The sequence below is a fragment of the Ptychodera flava genome, chromosome 2 (genome assembly GCF_041260155.1).
Source record: "Ptychodera flava strain L36383 chromosome 2, AS_Pfla_20210202, whole genome shotgun sequence".
NCBI classification, from domain to species: domain Eukaryota; kingdom Metazoa; phylum Hemichordata; class Enteropneusta; family Ptychoderidae; genus Ptychodera; species Ptychodera flava.
The window spans coordinates 32,477,518-32,500,461 of record NC_091929.1 but is presented as its reverse complement, the minus strand read 5'-3'; positions in this window follow the sequence as shown (position 1 = coordinate 32,500,461).

The window sequence follows — 22,944 nt, the reverse complement described above, 5'->3', positions numbered from 1 at the left end:
TATTTTAGTAACTTCTCTATATCTTTTCGTCACATTTTACTTCTTGTGTAGTTCAATGTCATGTATCATTTTGTCGTTGATCATCTTCTCGTACATATACATTTTCATTGGTGTTATAACAATAACAGGACGACACCAAACATTGTTTAAAAGGTAGCTACTTTTCCTAGATGCACGGTACCAGTCAATATTCCTGACCTTGGCCAGGGGGGTTTTATTCACCCAATAAATCAATTGCATAACCACTCATATGAATTGTAAATTCCTTCTGGATACAAAATTAGTTCGTATATTGCATCATTATTCACAGCACAAGTTTGGAAATAATTAGCCGGCAAGCCATGATTCCGACATGATAGGAGAAGTTGTAGGATTTATTGGCGTTATTAAGACTCGCTCTACTCACACCAATCTTGTAACCTATGTTGATTTTCTTGCAAACTTTTTTGACAAGAGACTTCTGTTAGGCTTTTTATACTCAGGGTATGCCTTTGTTAGCGTCGCTTGCATCGTACCATCAACAATCTTCAGTTGTCCTTCTTTCAGTTTCTGCTAACATTTCCCACTGTGTATAGGAATGACTGCTTATGAGTCTACCCTTGAAATCCCGGACCATCTCGACGACTATGCTGTACGTTTGAATATAGTGTCAGTGGTGAGTCGTCGATCGTGTCATGAAGTTATGTTGTCCAGTACGACAAAAGAGCCACCAAAAGCTCAATGGTTCGACAAGCAGCACGTTTTATTTTCCGTTCAACCTGGACTAAACTCGATAACCAAGTTTAGCAATTTGGACGGAGAAGGGCAACTCTTTTCCGCACCAGCGACAGGTCAACACACAATTTAAGGCTTCGATCGCGGCCTAGTCCAGAATGAGCTCGACGGCCGTCGTGTACAGTATACCAGTTATATGTATAACTGTTCTCTTATTCTTCAGCAGCCCAAGTGTCTTAGATACGTCTACTCCTTCTCGTATAAACGTGTTCAGCAATGTCTTTATCTGGCAAAGTATCTAACGTTTGATCGTTTCAAATAATCGATATTCCCTACTATATCAAATGAATGATGAAAATCGAATTTCCAGGTCACTTTATGCTAATATGACATTTTCGTGTTATGCACCCCGGGACAAAAATTATGGGCGGGGATTGGTTGGTGTTTTTTAAAGGCCTGTGTTGGCTTAAGATTGTCTCCCCAGAATATTTAACCACCAGATTACAATTTTAATTGGAAAGAAAAGGCTGTCACACCTCCATAATCCTCTTACATACAAGAACAAAGGCGATCCCAGGGATTGGCAAAAGTGCCTTTAAAATGAAAAATAATGACCCTTCAAAAATGTTCGCAAGAAAGAGATTGACCCTACCAAAGTTTCACGTGCCCTGTCTGTTACAGTCTGTATTGATGATATCTTAATAATGACATATAATTTTTCATTTGACCTTTGAACTTTCAAAGAATACCTTTAACCTTTACAAATAATCACTCGGGTGAAAGTCCAATATCATATTTGTTATTCTGCTTTTTCAAACAATATTATCATCATGTACATTTATATCAGTTGCCAAACATTTATAAAGCACAGATTTAGCTTCTGTTGTATTTGAAATATCTTTTCACATTTTCTTCAGAGACAAGACTGTACCTGTTCAATGAATCAACATTCTGGTGAAATTCTAAAATCAATTTTTTGCACACACATTCACCAGTAACCAGCTCTAATCAATTTCATTTATACTCAATAATTATGCATCTATAAAAACTAAGATGCAGCTAGTTTTTTCTTGAAAAGAATTAATGGTTTCCTCGTTGACTACAGTGTATAGTTAATCAACATTTTTTTATGGAATCCAAACTCATTTTTTTTACACAGATGTATTTTTACCTCTAAATTACAAGTACAACCAGATATGAACTGAATATGCTCACGTGTTTTACAACAGGTTCATTAATAGTTGTACGCTTCACAGAACAATGAGATATATGTTATCACTGTATCAACTTCGCACAGTACTCTCAGAGTTTAATCACTAATTACAATACTTTATTTAATATGCAATAACTTGACACTGCTCAGCTTTATGGAACAATTAGATACCACCAGATCAACATTTGTAGCACGTTTTATTTAATTTAATGCTGTAATTTTAGAGTAATGTCACTAATTACAAAGTTCATTAAATATGCAAATAAACCCTTAATTTACTTGACACTGTTCAATGATTCATAGCACAATTGAATATTTATCAAATCAACATCTGTAGCAAGTTTCATCAAATATAACGCTTTAGTTTTGGAGTTATATACCTAATTACAAAGTCTATTAAATATTCAAATGAACTCTTAATTAACTTTACAGTACTAAATGCTTTACAACACAGTTAGATATCTGTCGTATCAGTATGTGCAGCAGTTTTCATCACATTTGATGCAGTTATTTCGGAGTTATATGACTAATTATAAGACTTCATGAAATATGCAAATGAGCTAATTATTAACTTGACACTGCTCATGCTTCTCAGTAAAATTGGATATTTATCAGATCAACATCTGTAGCAAGTTTCATCAAATTTAACGCTGTTAATTTTGGAGTTATATCACTAATTACAAAGTTTATTAAATATGCAAATGAAACCTTAATTACCTTAACGCAACTAAATGCTCTATGCCACAATTAGATATCTGTCGGATCAGTATCTGCAGCAGATTTCATCACATTTGGTGCAATTATTTTGGAGTTATATCACTAATTACAAAACTTCATAAAATATGCAAATGACCTATTTGTTAACTTGACACTGCCAAATGCTTCTCAGTACAATTAGATATTTATCAAAACAATATCTGTACTCAATTTCATTGACCTGGGTGCCGTAATTTCAGAGTTATATACCTAATTACAAAGTTCATTAAATATGCAAATGAACCGTTAATTAATTTTACACTACTTAATGCTTTACACTACAGTTAGATACAAATCGGATCAGTATCTTTAGCAGATTTCATCACATTTGGTGAAATAATATCAGAGTTAAATGACTAATTACAAACCTTCATAAATATGCAAATGAGCTATTTATTAACTTGACACAGCCTAATGCTTCTAAGTATAATAAGATATATATCAGATCAATATTTTCTGCAAGTATCATCAAGTTTGGTGCAGGAATTTCACAGTTATCTCACTAATAACAAAAGTTCATTAAATATGCAAATGAGAAGATAATTGACATGACACTTGCAGTATCATCATAATGTTTGTAGATTGTCATGTGTAAAAAGTTTCATGAAATTTTGTGCAGTATTTTTTGATATATGTCTACACTGTCATTACCGTCTCCATAGGGAAACCATTGTACGGAAAAAAACGATATTGCATAACTTCATTAATATGCAAGCCACACTGACCAAAATCTAATCACTTCTTGCGAGTAGCATATGGTACCTGTGTACTAAATCTGACTTGAATCCGTTCAGGCGTTTTTGAGTTATCGTGTAAACAGACAGACAGACAGACACACACACACACGGACAGACAGACAGACATCGCTATGACATTAGCCCACGTGTTTACACACGTGAGCTAAAAATTACATAAGTTATCAAACACTGATAAATGTACCTATAATGCATTCTTTGTAGAGAAAATTATCAATAATTTGCAAAACAGATTCCAATGTGTTATGATTTGATAATTTTTGGTTTAGCACTGTATTGGTCACATCTTGTTTACGTATAGTTGCGATGGGTACGCAAAATGAGAACCCTGCCAAAAAAGGCATGCATGCCCCCTCAAAAATGTTTTTTTTTGAATAATAGTGACCCCCTCTCCAAAAAAAAGGCTCTACCCCTGTGATTTCTGTTCAGCACCCATGAAAATAAACCAAGGAACACATGATTGATACGCTCTATTGTTTGTTTACTCAAACTGGTTGTGAATCAAGGTTAATAATAAGATTTTATCATATACCTACATTGACGTGCCTGTGTAAAGCCATGGGGGAAAGCGCCCTCAGATCCGTGCATTTTTTTTACGTATCACGCCCCGGCCTGGTGCCCAAATATGGGCAATCACGCGCATTTCAGAACTACCTCAATTCTGATTGCTACGCTCGTTACTATCCGCAAACGTTCCATTCGTACACAAAGCAAGCACGAGATAAGGAAAATATCTGCTCGATGAGATCGTAGTTGCGCGTGGTGACAGTGGAGCTGTGGCGGAGACATCGCCTTATAAAGTAGAGCAGATAAGTGTGGTATTTTGGCTAAATGTTTCATTTTATGACACGAGCATGAAACTTTGCAGGATCATCAATGGTGTATCACTTAGTAACAAAACAACGCTATCCACTAGAAAATCCAAGATGGCGGCCGTATGGCAGCCATTTTCCAATATGGCTGCTGAGCAAATATTTTGAGGTATAAAAGCATAATTTATTACCGATTTGAGTGGTTTCTATGTCAAATTGTATGTTCTTAAGTGCTTGAGGCTGTTTTTGCAGGTCTTAAGGCATATTTCGTGATTTTGTCCATCCAAGATGGCGGCTCTATGGCCGCCATTTTCAAATATGCCTTTCTTGCAAATTATAAACTTGACTTTCAGGCATAAAATGCACAAGTATACATTATCCATTTAAATGATGTATGTGTCAAATTGTATTTTATGTGACTGAGGCTACCATAGCATGTTTTAAAGGTATATTGTTTTATTTTGTCATCCAAGATGGCAGCTGCATGGCAATCGCAGGCTTCCAAGCAAATCCATATACTATACTTATGGCATAAAAAAGCTCAATTTATTACCGTTTAAGTGGTTTTTGTGTGAAATCTTATGTTCTTTATGTGCCTGAGACTGTTCTTGCAGGTTTAAAAGGAATATTTTGTTATTTTGTTCATGTAAGATGGCAGCCGTATGGTGGCCATCTTCCAGTAAGGCTTCTAAGTAAATCCATATACTATGTTTTAAGGTATAAAATTGTATTGTATTGTATTGTTTATTCGGACAACATTCGTCCATATAAATTACACAAAGGAAATACAGATACTGTGATACAAAAAAAAACTGGTGTTGGATATACTATCCATATGTAAATTCATTCACTAACCATGAAAGATCGACTCTCTCCACAGGTTAGACAAGTCAGAACTGTAAAGCAGTACATCATTAACCATTCTTACAATTGTCTTTTCACTGTAAGATATTCTTTTCATCAGACTATACATGCTTTCGTAAAGAGCATCAAAACTATCAATCCTATTAGAAACCAACATAGAGTTTGCACTACTGCGTTTCTCATAGCCCAGAAATATGCGACCTGCCTTATTGTACGCAACTTTCACCTTTTTCGAGACACTAGCAGTATAATTAACCACAGATTACCACCATAGAGGTGGTAACAATATGCTTTGAAAAGATTACACTTTACATTCAAAGAACATAAAGAAATTTCCTCAAGAGCAAATTTACAGATACATATAATGTTCTCTTTTGACACTCAATATCTTCATTATTACTAAACTGATCCGTCAACAAATACCAAAGATGCTATTTCTTTGCTACAAATGTATTTTCATACCATTAAGATAAACAGATGGAGTGTATACAATCTGAGTGCGTTTTGAAATGGCACACATGCATTGTATTTTCTTCGTATTAAAAGCAATGTCATGCAGGTCGCCGTAGTGGCTACATATGTCAACCAGTTTTTGAGCTCCCTTGACAGAAGTGCTGATCAAACAGATATCATCACGTACATTAAGTGATTTATGTAAACACAATCTATGTTACATCCAACTTTTGAATTAACTAGTCTTGTACTCAGATGATCAACATAGACATTGAAAAGCTTCCGAGATAAACTCCGCCCTGCTTAACACCATTGACTACTGTAAAACTGTCAAATACGCAATTGGCCCAACGAATAAAATATTCTGAGTTCTGTACCAGGTAGGGAGAAACCTTACGAAAAGAATTGGTACATTTCTAGAGATCAGCTTTTTAAAGTGTGTCCAGTGATTAACTCGATCGAATGCTTTAGAAGCATCCATAAACGTAATAATAACATTGCTACCTCGTTTCCTATAATAACTAATTATTTCTTTTAAAACAAATACACACATGTCAGTAGAATGAGAGGGCTTAAAACCAAATTGGTAGTATGATGAATCAACATATCAATCTATCTTGCCCAAAATAGCAAATTCTGTGACTTTCGAAGCAATTGTTGACAATGCAATTGGCCGATAATTGTTTTTGTCGGTAGTGTTATTATCATGTCTTAATAATAATAATAAGCAGAGAATCTATAAGGACACAAACCATGCAAAAGCATGGCAGTAAAACACATACTCAAAAGTATATTCACCTTTTTGCTGGCAAAAATAAAATGCTCAGGCGAGAGGAAATCAGGCCCTGCCGATTTCCCAAATTTCTATTTACTAATAGCATTTTTAAACCCAATGGGAGATATAAAAGTAGTATCATCCATTTTGCAACCACCAATACTATCAAGAACAGATTATTTTTCTCTTGTTGAATGGACCACATTAAACAGATCACTGCAGTGTTTACTCCACATTTCAGCATTATTGGCATTGCCACTACAACAATGAATAGAACAAGGCCTGAGAGTAGATTTTGCATTATTTTCAGAACAGATTGCCAAAATGTATTATAATTCCCTGTATTCAGATTTTTCGCAGCTGCATCAGCTTTGACTTGCTCCACATTGCGCCTACAGATTCTCAAAGCATATTTAACACGCGCATGCGTCAAGCGTTTGAAGTCAAATAACGGACCATGCCTGGGTTTGCCACATTCACGCCATAATTTAAAACACTGCATGAAAACCCAATAATTCAGATAAATTCACATTAATGAGTTGCCTGTATTATAGTGTAATACACGTGAATTCACATGAATCCACATGAATACAGGCTTGCTGAATACAAAAAATGGATTCTTGACTGTATTCATCTGTATATGCACTCTTCAGCTAAAATACAGGCAATAATCCATGTTAATACAGTAAGTATTATAGGGTTTTTTTGCAGTGAAAGCGTCTCTTGCAATACAATGAATTTCTTTGAGATTGTCATTCCATCGAGGAACCACATACGTGGTGTCTGTTACAGTGACTAGAAGATATCTCCATACCAGCAGAATAAAGACAATCTATAATATTGTCGTAAAAATTGGATATGCTCTGAGCATGAACGGTATTACTACAATGCACATTAGCACAGCAAAGAGCATCAGTAGGAATAAATACATCAGATAAAAGTTTATCAGAAATGTAAAAATATGTACTACGTTGAGTACAGTTCACCTTAGACCAGTTCATGTCTCTTCAATCATTATATCCATTGGCAGGTTCGCATGAAGGTAGTATACTAGTTATACAAACTATACTCAGAGGGAAATGGTCAGAAAGTATATAGCCATATAAAACAGACATGGATTTAATACATTGATGAGCGCTATAAGTTGTGATACAAGTTGATACAGTGATCAACCAAGACGTAGTGCCATGAACGTCGCTAACATAGGTAAATGAGCTTTCATTGAGGAGGATCTCATCCTAAATACGATAACTATATTCATTGCAACATTTGTGTAAAGATGAACCAAAAATGGAATTTACAACTGCATTCCAATCTCCGATTACCATATAGCTAAAACAGTTACTAGATTGGACAATGGAATGTATTTTACCTAAAGGCCATAAAATCATCGTGATTTTCACTGCTACAGGTTGGCATATAAACACACAGAATTAACGTCTTATGATTAGTAATATCAAGCTCAATTCATATTCTGTCGTCTTGAAATGAGCGAACTTTGACAGCTTGACTGATGGATTTACGCAAAAAAAATGCTAGACCACCATACGGTCTACCAATAAATAATTTTTAACTTGTATCAATTGATGACTCACCATAGTAATCACAGTCTGGATGAATCTCTGAGAGCAGAGAAATGTTATCGTTGGTCAACCAGTGCTCTTGAAGCAAACAAATGTCATGGGTTTCACACAGTTCCCTCACTGCATTTATCTCGTTTTTCACAGATCGACAGATATATGATGAGATGCGGAGATTCATAGTTGTTTGCGTGGCTGGTAAAACTTGCGGATTAATACTCCTTTTGGCCAAGTGTTAGGATTTTGCAGTGTCTTCAAATTCATGGCATTGACGGTCACTCAAAAGGAAGCATATGATCTGTGTTTTGATTTAAGTTGTACACAGCTAACAACATTAATATGTAACATCTCACTAATATACGAAATGATATGGTCGGGTTTCGTGTCTGGCTGAAGTCTGGTAACAAATAATGACGATTTTGGATTGGCAACTGACAGAATGCTCGTGTCCTTTTTATTACCAAGCATAAAGTTGCGACGACCTGCCCTCCAGATTTTGTCACCAGTTTTTTTGAGTGACCGTGGTTGGCGGTGGAGCTGAAGCGAGACTCTCACCCCATATACATGTAGATATAGACCTTTTACTTTGGACCACAGCGTCAGCATAACTGGAAGGGTTACGTTTAAGGCGACCATATAACACTGTTGTGAAACCATCATCATTGTTGTCAGTATCAGGTGTTACCTCATTAACACTCTCATTCACTGGTGTCATCATAAACAACTTCATTTGCATTATTTCTTACATGAGTAGCAGGTGGGATGTCATAACGGTATTGTCACAAAACTCATCAGCATGAAAAGTAGAATTCTCACGAGTACATTACTTCTCCGCTCGCCGAGAGGTCCGATTTTATGGTTTATTTGTCTGATATCCTCAGCTCGTTCGTAAATAAAGAATGGACATAGTAGTAACCTCAGTTTTTAGACAATCGAGATCCACTTTCATTCGGTTGAACTTAGACAAAAGGGACGACATATCGACGTAATTGTAGTCAACTGGAGGTAACTTGGTCAGATCCTGAGCTAAAAAAAGTTGGGATTTTTTCAGGATCAACTTCAAGTAGAAGGGTCACTATATCCTGTACATTGGATTGCGATTTGTTCGGCCCTTTGCGTCATATTAAACGACGTGAGCTAAACTCTCTACATACATCAAATACCAGTGACTTGGCCACTTCAATGTCAGTAATACTGCAAGTATCGACACACAACTCAACGATGTCATCGAACGCAAGTACGTCCATTTTGTTGACAACGAAACACAAAAGTTCATTGATGATAATGTTGTCCGAAGACTGTACCTTATCACGAGATTTGCGGTGTAGGTTGAGGCTGCGTGATTGCTGTTGTCGCACACCTTTCTGTACAGCTCGGTAGCACAGAATCAGATGACGTAATTGAAACGCCATTGTTCACAGACAGTGACTCGTCATGGTCATGGTCATTGACAGAAAACCTCTTTTTCTTGCAAGCAGGACACAAATCTAAGTCACCTTGGCATAGGGACACATCCCTATCCGTTCCACAGTCCTGACATCGTAACATAGTGTGGAGCTGATAACATATAGATTGGTAAATCGAGGTAAAATCGGAGCACCTCAAGACTGCGTGTGCATGACGCAGTAACAAAAATGCACAATCCATTACCTTTGTAAGTAAATCTGGTGTCAAATTGTATGTTTTTATCTGGGTTTTTTTTTATATTTCTGGTTTCAAAGGTATATTTTGTAATTCCTTTCATCTCTAAATGGAAAACATACACCTAGCACTCATGGAACCATAGCCAACTTTCAAAAAATATATACTTTTTCAGACCAAATACTAAAACTTTATTTTGTCAACAATAATGTGATTTTAGTTTAGGCAAGAACAACTTCAAAGTACTGTGCAAATCAGACCGCTGCGATAACACCCACATCTACCGGCACATTCTCTATTATACAGCCACATTTCAACTATAGGAGATGCAGCTGTCCAATAGACGCACCAAGTGTCACCTTCAACAGCATCGGAGAAATTAAAATTTTACGATCATTGCTGCTTGCAAATAGGTCCAATCTTGCATCATTATGTGTAGCTGTGCTCGAACTATCATACATATATTCAAGAAACTTTTCTAAAACTGCACGACAATCATCATTGACTGATGCCAGGTGTTGAGTTAGTGTTCTAAAGGTGTCAGAGATATCGTCCAAGACATTCCATGTGTACGATGCAGATTTCTTTCCCTTCCCTTGGAAAACAGATACAGTATGGAAACAGGAAATAAAAGCAACTTCACACATTGTTTCTAGCTTTCTTAGCGATATGGTATGGAGAGTAAATCAATGTGGTTTCTTGACAATAATAAACATGTTAAGACACCAATCGATAGTGCTTTGACCCTCGACATGTGATTTTTATATTTGTGCGATTGGTCTGAATGGAGTTTCAGGACCAAAGTAGGGTCCCTTCATCAGTCGTTCAAATGGTTTTGTTTCCCCGCTTGTTCAGTTTGATGGCAGCCTTTGTTCAGAAAAGAGATGCAAGAATCGTTATGTTGTTGTCTGACTCTTGTGTAATTTGTTGCTCAGACCGTTCATTTAAACTGCCCTCGTGTTTGACTTTTGTTTGAAAGAGGATGTCTTTTATGTTTTTATCTCTTGTATATGCTGTGAACGGCTTATCTGGAAAAATTGTGGCCAGTGTTTGATTGCCTTATTTTCCAGTTTCTTATCAAACATTGTTTGATGAGGATACTTTTTACGGTTGTTGCGTAGATGGGTTTAGTTGTTACGTCATTACCCTTTTCATTGTCAAGGAGGTACAGCAAAAGTATTGACCAAACGGCAGAACCAGGCGAGAAACGAAAGGAAAAAAGCTTTTTAATGAAGTTCAAGGAATCTTCAAAAACCAAGATAAGCTAGCTTTCAAGGGAAAGTAAAAATAATCTTCCCTCAAAATTTAAAACCAAACGGCCTTTATGAAGGTCAACACATCGTCCGAAAAGAGAGCTATCGTTGCACTAAACCATGTGTCTTGCACCGCACACACCAAGACATGAAAACAAACAAAATTTTAGAAAGGAAAAAGGGCTTTCCAAACAAAGAAAGCAAAAAACAAAAACTTCAAAAACAACACGAAGCCCATAAAAACAAATGGAAGGTTAAACAAAAGCAAGAACTGAGAAAGAATCTCAGATTCATCAAAAACCTTTCAAATCAAATGTTAACAAATGTTGAACTAAAGCATTAAGCAAAGGCTTGAAATATAGTCTCTTCCAAAATGCACACACAGAAAAACCCTCCTACGAGACATCAACATATTAATGCGCATCATGAAAGTTATATCATGTGAATCAATCAATACATCAGACATCAGTTCAAAGATTAAAGTCCACATCGACAGCACTGATAATGAATAACCAAAACTTGGAAAACTATCTGGAAGCAACCAAGATCATTATGTAGGGGAAATTCCTATTAAACCCGCATCAGGAACAGCATGACTCGAGCAAGAAAAGACTCCTCGAACAATCTGTCCAAAGACTGTTGCACCCTCAAAAATACCTGTGAAGTAAGGGCCATTCGAGATTTTATCGCACGAATTGTACAATGCCCTGTGCATAACATTGGACTACTCTGTGCAGTTTATGTGAAGATTTCAGTACATATATGCACAGTATCCAGGGTTTTTGCTAATATGCAAGGTGATGGGATTTAATGTTTGGGCAAATATTTCGTCACAGTGCAATATCTTTATCTTGTCCAAAATTGCATGTACAGTCTCAGCTTGTAGTTAATAATAAGTGTATACATTACCAAAATTAGTACATTCTCACAAATTTATTTCGGCTTGAAAGTAAAATCATAAAACATGCTAGAAGATACAGCTAGTGGGGGCTTTAAGTTAACATGAGATTAATACTGATCTTACCTAAACAAGATATGTCATTTTATTTTGCACCAATTCATTTGTAACTTTCTTAATTATTACTATTTCTGTTGAAAATGAAATGTGGTGTTATTTGCAACATGCACATTTTGGATATTTGTATGACCATGAATGTAAAAAGAGTCAATTTTTCATCCATGATCTGACAGTCCACCTGCTCTAAGATACCGTAGGAATGCAGAGTGCAGTGTGAATCCGATGATGCTAAGTCTTTTTGGGCCATGCAAATGCTAGATATTGTCTGATTCAAAAGTGACTGTCAATGGACTTTTAGATTAATATGGTCATTCATCAGTATTATTGTCAATTGAAATATGACGATTCGTCGTCTGTGTTTGAGATAATTTGATTTTTCACAGTACGATTTTTAATTCTTTTATTTATTTCCTTGCAAGTTGCAGGTCCCCTGGAGATATTTGTTAGGTTTTGAACAAATAGGGAAAGTGTAGTGCCGCAAGGAATGACAGAGTCACACAAAAGGCATGCCAACAACTGGGAAGAATATGAGAGGTATGTACTACAAAGTGTGCACTGATAAGATTTTAGTCTGAAGTCATGAACTTTGAACAGTCCGGGTCATTTCCGAAATTGGCGACACATTACGATAATGTATTCCAGCTTTTAGCAAATCATCGACCAGATTACATCATTAATAACGTAATGGTCACGCCAGGTCAAAAATTACGCGGCAAGTGTGATCGGCAGTTTTGGGCCGCTTATAAAGCCTCTGCCTTATGAATTTCGACAAATTTTGACCGTCAACATAATCCACGTGTTCTGTAGAAGGTCATGTTTAACAACGAGTCCGATGAGTGAAAAAATATTCGAAATGTTTACGATACATTTCTACCCCCTGTTTATCGATTTCGCTCAAGCACGCCGGATTATTTCGTAGATGTTCGTCATCTCTATTAGAAATACTGTTTTGAAGGTTATTTGTGTAGGTACGCGTATGACGTTTTGTAAGAAATAAGAGCGATGTCACATATGTTGTAGTTGTTTTAGGCAAACTAAAAATGGTACGCGATTTTGAAAATTTGTTGACAGAGTGGCCACACAACTGTTCGACATTTATGACAGAAGAGGTAGATTTGTAATCGCTGCCATCTTTGATACAAATGGAGTTTTTGAACGATCTGAGGAGGTACACGATTTATATTCGCAGAACTTCAGGCCAGAGTCCAGGAATCACGGCGACATATGGGGTTTGGTTATATTTGCAGAGCATCCAACAGCCATAGTTAGACATACACTTGTCGGTTCGACGTGCAACGGTACACAGGTGACCATTTATTCTACAAGGCAGCATTCACTTATTACAGCCAGGGGGCAAAATCCAGATAGGGTGGGGGTCACCTTAAATTTGAAAACTGCAAGGGGGGATCATGCATTTTTCAAACAGATGGTGAGGGGTTTTTGGGGGGTCACTTAACATTTATAAGTATCCGCCCTGCCAAAAAAGCAGTTTCAGAGTTCAAAATATTCTGGGAGCTAAAAATGATTCGCTGCATGATTTCATTCTCGAAAGTCATTTGACTATAAATCTGAACAAAAAGATAACTATTTGTCACATGAACATCTTACCTTGGCCAATCTTAGGCTTGTCATATTGTAAATGGAGCTGACTGAGGGCAATGAACAATTCCTATTACTTACACATAAGACATACAGCAATGTTGTCAGGGAAAATATTCAACAGTTACCTGTAGACCACTAGTACCATAAAAAGTTAAATTATACGTTCAGTTGAAATTCCAATATCATAATTGTTGTCCACATCTGAAGCTTTAAATACCCTATTTGAATTAAGTACATTTGTATCAATCGTCGAACACCTCAGAAAGCACAGATTATGTTAGTTTTGAAAGCATTGTAAGAAAACAATTCAGAGTTTTCTCATAGACTCCCATGCATAAAGAATCAACATTTCGGTGAAAATCAAAAATGCAATTTCTTGCATACATATAAACTTTTAACCATCCCAGTCTAATCAAGTACTTTTAAGTACATTATCAAACGTCTATAAATGCACAGATTTGGCTAGGTTTTTACTGGAAATATTATTCATAGTTACCTCATAGACTTCCATGTACAGTGGACGAATATTTTCAGTGAAAATCCAAAATCAAATTCTTATACACATACTATGGGCCTGTGACCATCATATTCTAATCAAGTCCAATTATGTTAATTATTCAACGTTTGTATATGCACATATACAAAGAATAGCAAGTTTCCATTGGAAAAACTTATTTACAGTTTTATCGTAGACTCCCATATATAGTGGATGAAAATTTTGAGTGAAATTCCAAAGTCAGTTTTTACTACACATAACAGTTGGAACAACCCTATAGTCCTCTTTCAGGCGGCGGCCGTATTGACTTCAGAACGAGGCTACTAACGCAAAGCCATGTGATGTGATCGACCAGCTGTCACTGCACAAGCGAAGATGCGACCTATCATTGCTGCGTTCCTCTGTGTTCCAATGACTCAAGATACATGAAAATACTTAAATAATTTGTCAAACTTTACTCTTCGCAGAGCTTTATCGAAATTTAGATTGAGTGATCATAGTTTAAATATTGAATTTGGTAGGAAAATAAGCCAAAATTGCCTTTGAAAGATAGACTTTGTCTCAGATGTGATAGCAATGAAATAGATGATGAGTTTCATTTATTATTCTCATGTAAAAAGTTTATCACTGAACGAGTTTTATTGTTACAGGAAAGTGGAATAGATTGCTCCACTTTTTCCGGTGTCACACAAAAAGAAACGGCCCTTAAAAGGGTTATGGAGTATAATTTTCTAGATCTTGCTATATTCTTGAAGAACACTGATTTGTGCTGACCATCCAGTAGCCTTCCCATTGTTAAACAGTTTGTTTATTGTACAACTAGGATACTTTGTTGTCCTCTTGAAAGTGTTCAGTTTTGTACTTTGTCAAATTTTGAAATGTACCATACCACACTCTTTGCTAGTGTGAGTTTAGTAATAAAGATTGTGAGATTGTGAAAGAGCTGTCCTTTCATAGTTTTCCACTTGATATCTCAAAGAGGAAAACAGTGGATATCAGCTGTACGTCGCAATGTCGAATGATGGTTTTTGTTTTAGTGTTGATGAAATTTGTAAACTTTGTACACACGGAACAGTGCCCTACCGGTACGGCGCGCCGGTGCGGCAGGTAAAGGAACCCCGAGGGTGACCATCTTTCAAATACAACTAAATACTGTCAGCTTTCATAGATGTGTGCAAATATTCAGTCATGTTAAAGCACTAGCCGCTCAATTTAATATCAAGCTTTCGTGACCAGGTCGGTCACGGCTAAGGGCGGAAACTGAGTTTTATGATCAGGCAGGGTACACGAACACGAACGGGATTGGGGAAAATTAGTGTTACCTCTGCAATGCTGATTAGCTCTTTTTCTAATACTAAAAATGAAACCAAAAGGCTTGTTTATCTCTTTTATCACTATTGTTTGGCAAATTTTGTTTCTGACGTTGAAATTGGCACAGTTATATGGTGTTTGGCCACACAAATAGTTAACTGATGAAACCACGCTTTCTCAAGTCAAATGATCACATGTTGCAACTTTCGACATATTAGCACCGGCCTCTTCCCGCCTTTCTGAGTAGTTCTGCCTTGCACTGTACAGATTTTGAATGTAGCTTATTTTTTAAATCAAAAGCCTTCCCTTTCGTTTTTATGTGATGCCGTGAGCTGTGCTGTATAGTTTCAGTGCTATTGTGGTTTTGTTATTTGTAGCTGTTTATGTTGCCTGGTCTTGTAGTAATTGTATTGCCTTCTCATCGATTACCTGGTTAGTGATGAAACCCTTGTTAATCTGCTACTATATCTCTAAACTATTTTCTTGTTTTTTTTTTGTTTCAAGATAAAACCTAACACAAAAGTTTGTTCAGCTCATTTTACACCTGAGCAATTTACAAGGACTTTGACTGGTAAGCGTTGCCTTGTGAAAGATGCTGTTCCATCAGTTTTTTCATGACAACACATTGATTCCCAGTGTAGAAAGCCACCATATTCTCGTCAATCTGTCCATGATAATGATAGGTAAGTGTGTTTAGGAAGTAGTTTGACTGTGATGTTTATAAATCAGAAGGCTAGAAACGTGATAGCTGTCATCAATGTTAATGATGAAATATGAAGAATGTCATGGCGATATTGTGTTCGAATTGTCTTTGTTCTGTTAACGGCACCTGATCAACCTATGGACACAGGACTACAAATAGCAGGCTCGTTCATTCAATCTCAAAAAATGTGGTACATCGAATGATGAGGCAATTTATCCAATTATATTCCATTAAAAATATGAATGTATCATAATACAACCCTAGGATCATAAACTTTTCATATAGGTATTAAACTGCAAGCAGTAGTAGCTGTTGCTTGAATGTTGTTTTTTATCATGTCTGTACCAAACAAACTTTAATGTGATGTGGACTATCAGTAATCTCTATAAGTGATGTCATGCAATATGTACATGTTTGGCAAATATCACGTTTCTGACATTAACGCATGCTTTAAGTGATGTTCCAAAATCAAACGTTATTTATGCTTTTTCTACATTATATCATCATTGTATAATATTGCATCTCTAATTTTGCCATAAAAGATAATTAAAGCATGTTTAGTTTGTTTTGTCTCATTTTCTTTGAATGTAGAGCAGTATCTATCTAATCAACACAACCTTGGTTTCTTTTGTATTTTTCCAGCAATCGAATACTACGTGCACAACATCTTCAACATCAAAGACCCCAGCACCTATTCCCCATCCTTGTGACCACGATTACTTCGTACCACATGAAGAAAAATAACCAGAAGAAAAGTTAGAAGAGGCAAGACTGTACATCAAAAGACTTGAGAAGGAAATGAGTCAGTTGTCATTGCAGAAATCTTTATTCAGAGATTTTCCAGAGATCCTCAGTTAATGAAGTTTTATACAGGTTTTGATTCTTATAGTTTATTTACTCATTTTTAGTTGCTACAACCTTCTGCTGAGAAAATGACTCGCTGGAGTCAAATTTAAGGGAAAATTGTGGTAGCAGTGATGTCATGTAACTGATGTTTCGTTTCGTTTTGAAAGTTTGTCTTTCATTGATCAGATTTTTATGTTTCTTGTTAAAATTAGGTTAGGTTTATTTCAACAAGATTTGTATGTTAGATTTAATGTTTACCAGTCTACAGTCAGTAGGGTTATCATAACATGGAGTAATTGTTTATATTTTCACCTAGGTTTTCTCCCTATTTGGCCAAGCAGGGAAAAGATCGACAAACACATGCCAAAATGCTTTAGAGACATTTATTCATCAACCCATGTAATACTTGATTGTACAGAAGAAAAAATACAAACACCATCTTCCCAAAGTCTGAATTCAGAGTTTTTTTCCTCACTACAAAGGTACAACCATAAAGGCCTCATAGGTATAACACAATCGGGATGTCCTAGCTTTGTCTCGGGTCTCTGTGCCGGCTCCATTTCTGATAAGGAAATAACAAAACAGTGTGGTATTGTAAGGTTATTGGAGAGGGGGATAGTGTCATGGCTGACAAAGGTTTTGTCATCCAAGATCTATTGGAACCCAAAGGTGTTAAACTTAATATTCCCCCATTTCTCACAGATATCAGAGGCAAGTTCTCTGCAGGTGAATTTGAAGAGACACAAAAGATAGATAGGCTCAGAATCCATGTTGAACGTGCAATACGACGGGTGAAGGAGTATAATTTTTTTCATTCAGTTTTAGTCTAGCTGGATCTGCAACTCAGCTATGGACTGTATGCTGTCTCCTTACATTGTTCAAGGGCCATTATTTGAATAACAACCTGTACCCTAAAATACAGATGTCTTGGAATACACAATTGCTACAACAACATTTTGACCTTTATATTTGCAAAATTAAATTATAGATGTCACTGATTTGGTGAGGCATTGTTAACAGTTTTGCAAGTACACACCAGTCTAAGATATCATCATCATCTCAATGTTTGACAAAGCCATGGCTTCCTCAAATGATTTCATTCAAATAGCTAGCGTCTTGAATCTATCACTGACTACACTCCCTTTGTTCACGATAAGTACCATGGTGGTAAAGTTGATATGATTTTTCAAGTTAGCGCGTTACCATCTTTTGCAAAAGAAGCGGCAAGTCATTTAGCATGGTTCTTGGGAGGTAATTCTATCAAACCAAAAGTTGAACAAGTCTAGATCTGTATGTCTTCAGAGTGTGACACTGGTTAGTCTAGTCGGAAGGTAGGGTTCCCATGCACCCCATGGATGTATTTTTTTAACCTACATTTTTGTAATCCTTAGGTCTATATTTAATGAATTTTGATGTTCCCAAAATCAAATCGTGTCCCATGGGGTTCATTTGGCGCCATCTTTGCCGCCATCTTGGCCGCCATCTTGGATTTCAACAATGGGGTAGGGTCACGTATTTACCGCTCGACGGAAACAGAAACGATAAAATACTATAAACGTTACATTTTTAGAAAGCCAAGATCATGGCCTTTTCATTGATATATAACTTAATAGGGATAAATTAATATTCGAACGTCGATTAGACTTTATATCGGCCATTGACCGTAAATCGTAAAATTTGCTAAATTTCACACCCAATAATTAAGTTCCCGTTCCTCCAAACAATTTTTCATAAGGTATTTATATATTTTTTGGAAGAACTCAGTGCAATAAACAAGAAAAACAACATTAAAAGTATGTGTCTTGAGATTTAGTGGGTGCATGAGCTTGTTTTCTTATTACGTGGTAGGCCATATATCCGTGTGTAACATAAGGGGTAGGGTAATGTTTCCCTTTCTGTTTCGAATCAGGAATGATAAAACCATAAAAATGTTACATTGTTTAAAAGTGCTGCATCAACCTTTCTAAAATATATAGATTTATGGGGAAAAGTTGCATATTTAAAAGTTACAAAGCATAAACCTTTCGGTTTGTGTCGATTTTAAGTGATTTTTTAAGAACGAAATTACAACATATGGGGTAGGGTAATGTTTCCCTTTCTGCCTCGAGCCATGAATTATGAAACCATATAAATGTTATACTGTTTGAAAGCTCTGAAATAGGCCTTTCCAAACGTGGATAGTTTTATTGGGAATAGTCCATATTTTAAAGTTACAAAGCTTATGCCTTTCAGTTTGTTTCGATTTTAAATGATTTTTTAAGAACGAAATTACAACTTATGGGGTAGGGGTAATGTTTCCCTTTCTGCCTCGAGCTATGAATTATGAAACCATATAAATGTTATACTGTTTAAAAGCTCTGAAATAGGCCTTTCCAAACATGTATAGTTTTATTGGCAAAAGTCCTATTTTAAAGTTAAAAGTTTATGCCTTTCAGTTTGTGTCAATTTTAAGTGATATTTTAAGAACGAAATTACAACATATGGGGTAGGGGTAATGTTTCCCTTTCTGCCTCGGCCATGAATTATGAAACCATGTAAATGTTATACTGTTTGAAAGCTCTGAAATAGGCCTTTCCAAACATGTATAGTTTTATTGGGAAAAGTCCATATTTTAAAGTTACAAAGCTTATGCCTTTCAGTTTGTGTCAATTTTAAGTTTTTTTAAAACAAATTATAATATAAGGGGTAGGGGTAATGTTTCCCGTTCTGCCTTGAACCATGAATTATGAAACCATATAAATGTTATACTGTTTGAAAGCTCTGAAATAGGCCTTTCATAACGTGTATAGTTTTATTGGGAAAAGTTGCATATTTGAAAGTTACAAAGCTTAAGCCTTTCAGTTTGTGTCAATTTTAAGTGATTTTTTGAACAATATGCACAAAACAGTTAGTCCGTTGGCCAGGTATCGAAATCATCCCCTCTAAGGCATTTTACCCACTATGATCTTCTGTTAGCTAGTATTCTCAGCTCTCATAAATTGCTTATTTTCCATTTAACTGATGGTGTGTGGGAGTGTAACGACTTGTTTGTGAAGGGCTGTCACGCCCTCAGTAGTAAAATAGGAATGAATTAGGGGTAACATATTTACCGCTAGTCGGAAACAAAAACAAAAAAGTACCATAAACAATACATTCTTAGAAAGGCCAGATATAAGCTTTTTACTTTTTTGATAATCATTCGACTTTAGACGGCGCCAATATTCCGTATGTACATGGCAGTCAGTAGCCGAATCATTCACATGATGAACGTTGATATGGCCTGAAACTTCGGTAAATTCATTCAAGCAAACTCTTGTTTGATTAAGTTGATAGTTTTCCTTTCTTTTTTATTTCGAGTATTTGCCATGGCATGACTGAAACGAACCTGGAAACAAAGGCTCTACGTATCTATATTAGTCCGAGCCTGAGCGTGATCTGAGAGCGAACAGATCCGCAGATAATGCGAACGATCGCAACTGTTACCAACAGACTCATTATGCAGAGCCATGTCCCAAAACGCCCAACCAAACTTGGCACTAATCATGATCCCAGTCCATTTCGAGCCGGGCTTTAAGGAAGTGCGGTGGCCTTTGAAAGACCCTTTGGTTTAGTTTTGTACCGTAGAATAGGAAGAAAACCCGACCTATCGTCGTTGCTGTGAATGTTTGTGTTGTTTAGCCTCTTTTTTTGCCTATTTGAAGAATCGTCTTTGCAGCCTCCAATCCTGCGTTCTGTGTAGCGAGTGTCTTCGATCGCTCTCTTAAGTTTGTGATGTACAACTGTCTTGAGTCCCGGTGCTTTATTGGGTGTAGAGGTAAATAGTTAGAGATCAGGGTGATAAATTGGTTGCCGCAGTGTCTTTCCAGGCGTTGCCGCTTTTGAAGGAATTCAACACTCGGTATTTTGGCCTGGTAAGTAATCTTTAAGGTGTACCTGTAAGCTACGTGGTACTGAATAGGGCCCACTTACGTTTCAACACATTCGATACTCTTGGCTTTCGCTTATACCCCGTTGTATGAGTAACTGGGATCGGAAATGGGAAAGGCTTAATTAATATCCATCTTTGCTAATATTAATTCTCGTTGGCTTACACTGCATAAAAACCCTATAATACTTACTGTATTAACATGGATTATTGCCTGTATTTTAGCTGAATAGTGCATATACAGATGAATACAGTCAAGAATCCATTTTTTGTATTCAGCAAGCCTGTATTCGTGTGGATTCATGTGAATTCACGTGTATTATACTATTATACAGGCAACTCATTAATGTGAATTCATCTGAATTATTGGGTTTTCATGCAGTGTTACAGATGGCCACCTCTACTTGTTTCGGTGAAAATTAGACTTTCAATTGGACAAAACATTGAGTATGACTTTCTTCTGTGTGTTATTTAGGCCTATGAAAAATATGAAAATTGCATACATGTTGTTGTCAAATATCTCAAATCTTAGATTGTAAGAGATAGGCTTAGGCTTCCCTGTAATCATACAAATGAGTTAAATGAAGAGAATGGTTGACACTGTAGAAAGACTTATCTCGGACTGCGGGGACCTAACTATAAAAGAACAGCACAGAATACTTGCCGGATGTATTGACTGTTCATGTATAGTACAGGCAGTACTGTACAACATGGAATGTAAAACATACAAATCAAAGACGTGGCAAATTTTCTCAACTTTTCACAAAGTTTATATTCCATCATTACTATCAGGATTAGGATTTTCCTAATCTATAAATAAGCTATTACTTGATTACACCTTGATTCAGCATGACTAATATTTTGCATTTGCCACGCAACCAGCCATGCCCGTCACTGGGATCGCGAACAATGCCATAAACGAAGCTTTTGAACGCTTTTTGTGAATTGTGTAAGAATGTCCTCTCTGTGGAGTATAATGTGTGAAGCCGTTGTCTAGCTCGCTTGACTCTGATGATTATGTTGACTTATTTTTTCTCAGCTGCTGGTGGCTGATCTAGCTCGAAAGTTAGATCAATCTAGTCTCTCTGATTCGATCATGCTGGTGGGAATGGTATCTTCAAGCATTGACCCTAAAACGTCCGTTTGTAGGGTCTTTGCTTCAAAGACGTCAGGGTCTAACATTGGTTAAATGTCATCCATGATAAGAAACTAATGATATATTCACTCACAAGGCATTTTAAACATTGAGGTGTCAATGGGAATATAAGCCTTTTTGGTCATTTTCTGAGGTTTGTCTCGCCTTCTTATTGCTTGGTGTAGAGAGTGTTTGTTCGCCTTCTGTTTACTATTTAGTTGCGTCATTTGAATGCGTTCTGTGACTTATGGCTCGGGTTTTAGTTCCAGAATTATTTGCTATTTAATTTTAGTACCTAGTCGAAAATGTAATCCTCATTGGGAGTATATAGTGTTCTGCGTTATAAATAATTTCGAAAAATTGGTTATGATCTCTTGTTTTCTGGTAAGGAAGGTAAAGTGTTGTCGATCCATCTTATCTTAGTATGGAGAACCTATATTGTGGATTAATGGTGATTGGTGTTGAGCGATAAAAGATTCTCTCGTGTTCTTGTGTGGTATTAAAAGTAACACTATTAATAGTGAGCTCTGATTTGCCCAGGCGGTCACGTGACTTTGCATATATTTACGATATACTGTAAGTTGGCCATTCCTACCTCCAATGTAGGTTTCTTTCACATTGTTTTTATTTTCATCACAAGTTTCCATATACTGATATAATATAGCGATAAACAACCCCTATAAGTTGGGTACACCACTCGAGCCCGGTTTTGACCGTTTCACTCCTTATACACACGACTTGAAGTTCGTGCGTATATGTTGTTTACCGGTCGAAACCGTGTGGTATCCTTTCAAAGTGATACTTTATTGCTAATATATCTCTCGCGATAAAATTAGAGAAAAGGGATTGATTGTTGCTGCTGTCAAATCAACTCAGCATGACGACTATGACATCCACTTTAGTGTTTGTGGGTTTGGAATATATAATGTTTGACATAGCTTTTAACTTTCTTTCCCTAATTTGAGTTATTGAAATGAGTAAAACGTCTTTTATTAACCACCATTTTAACTTTTTAGTGCTATTTAATGCCTATAGAGTATTTTTCTATGTTCCTTTTAACGAGTAAATGTCAGTAAAGTAACACAAACTTTTGAGTTTAGGCATTGTCACTGC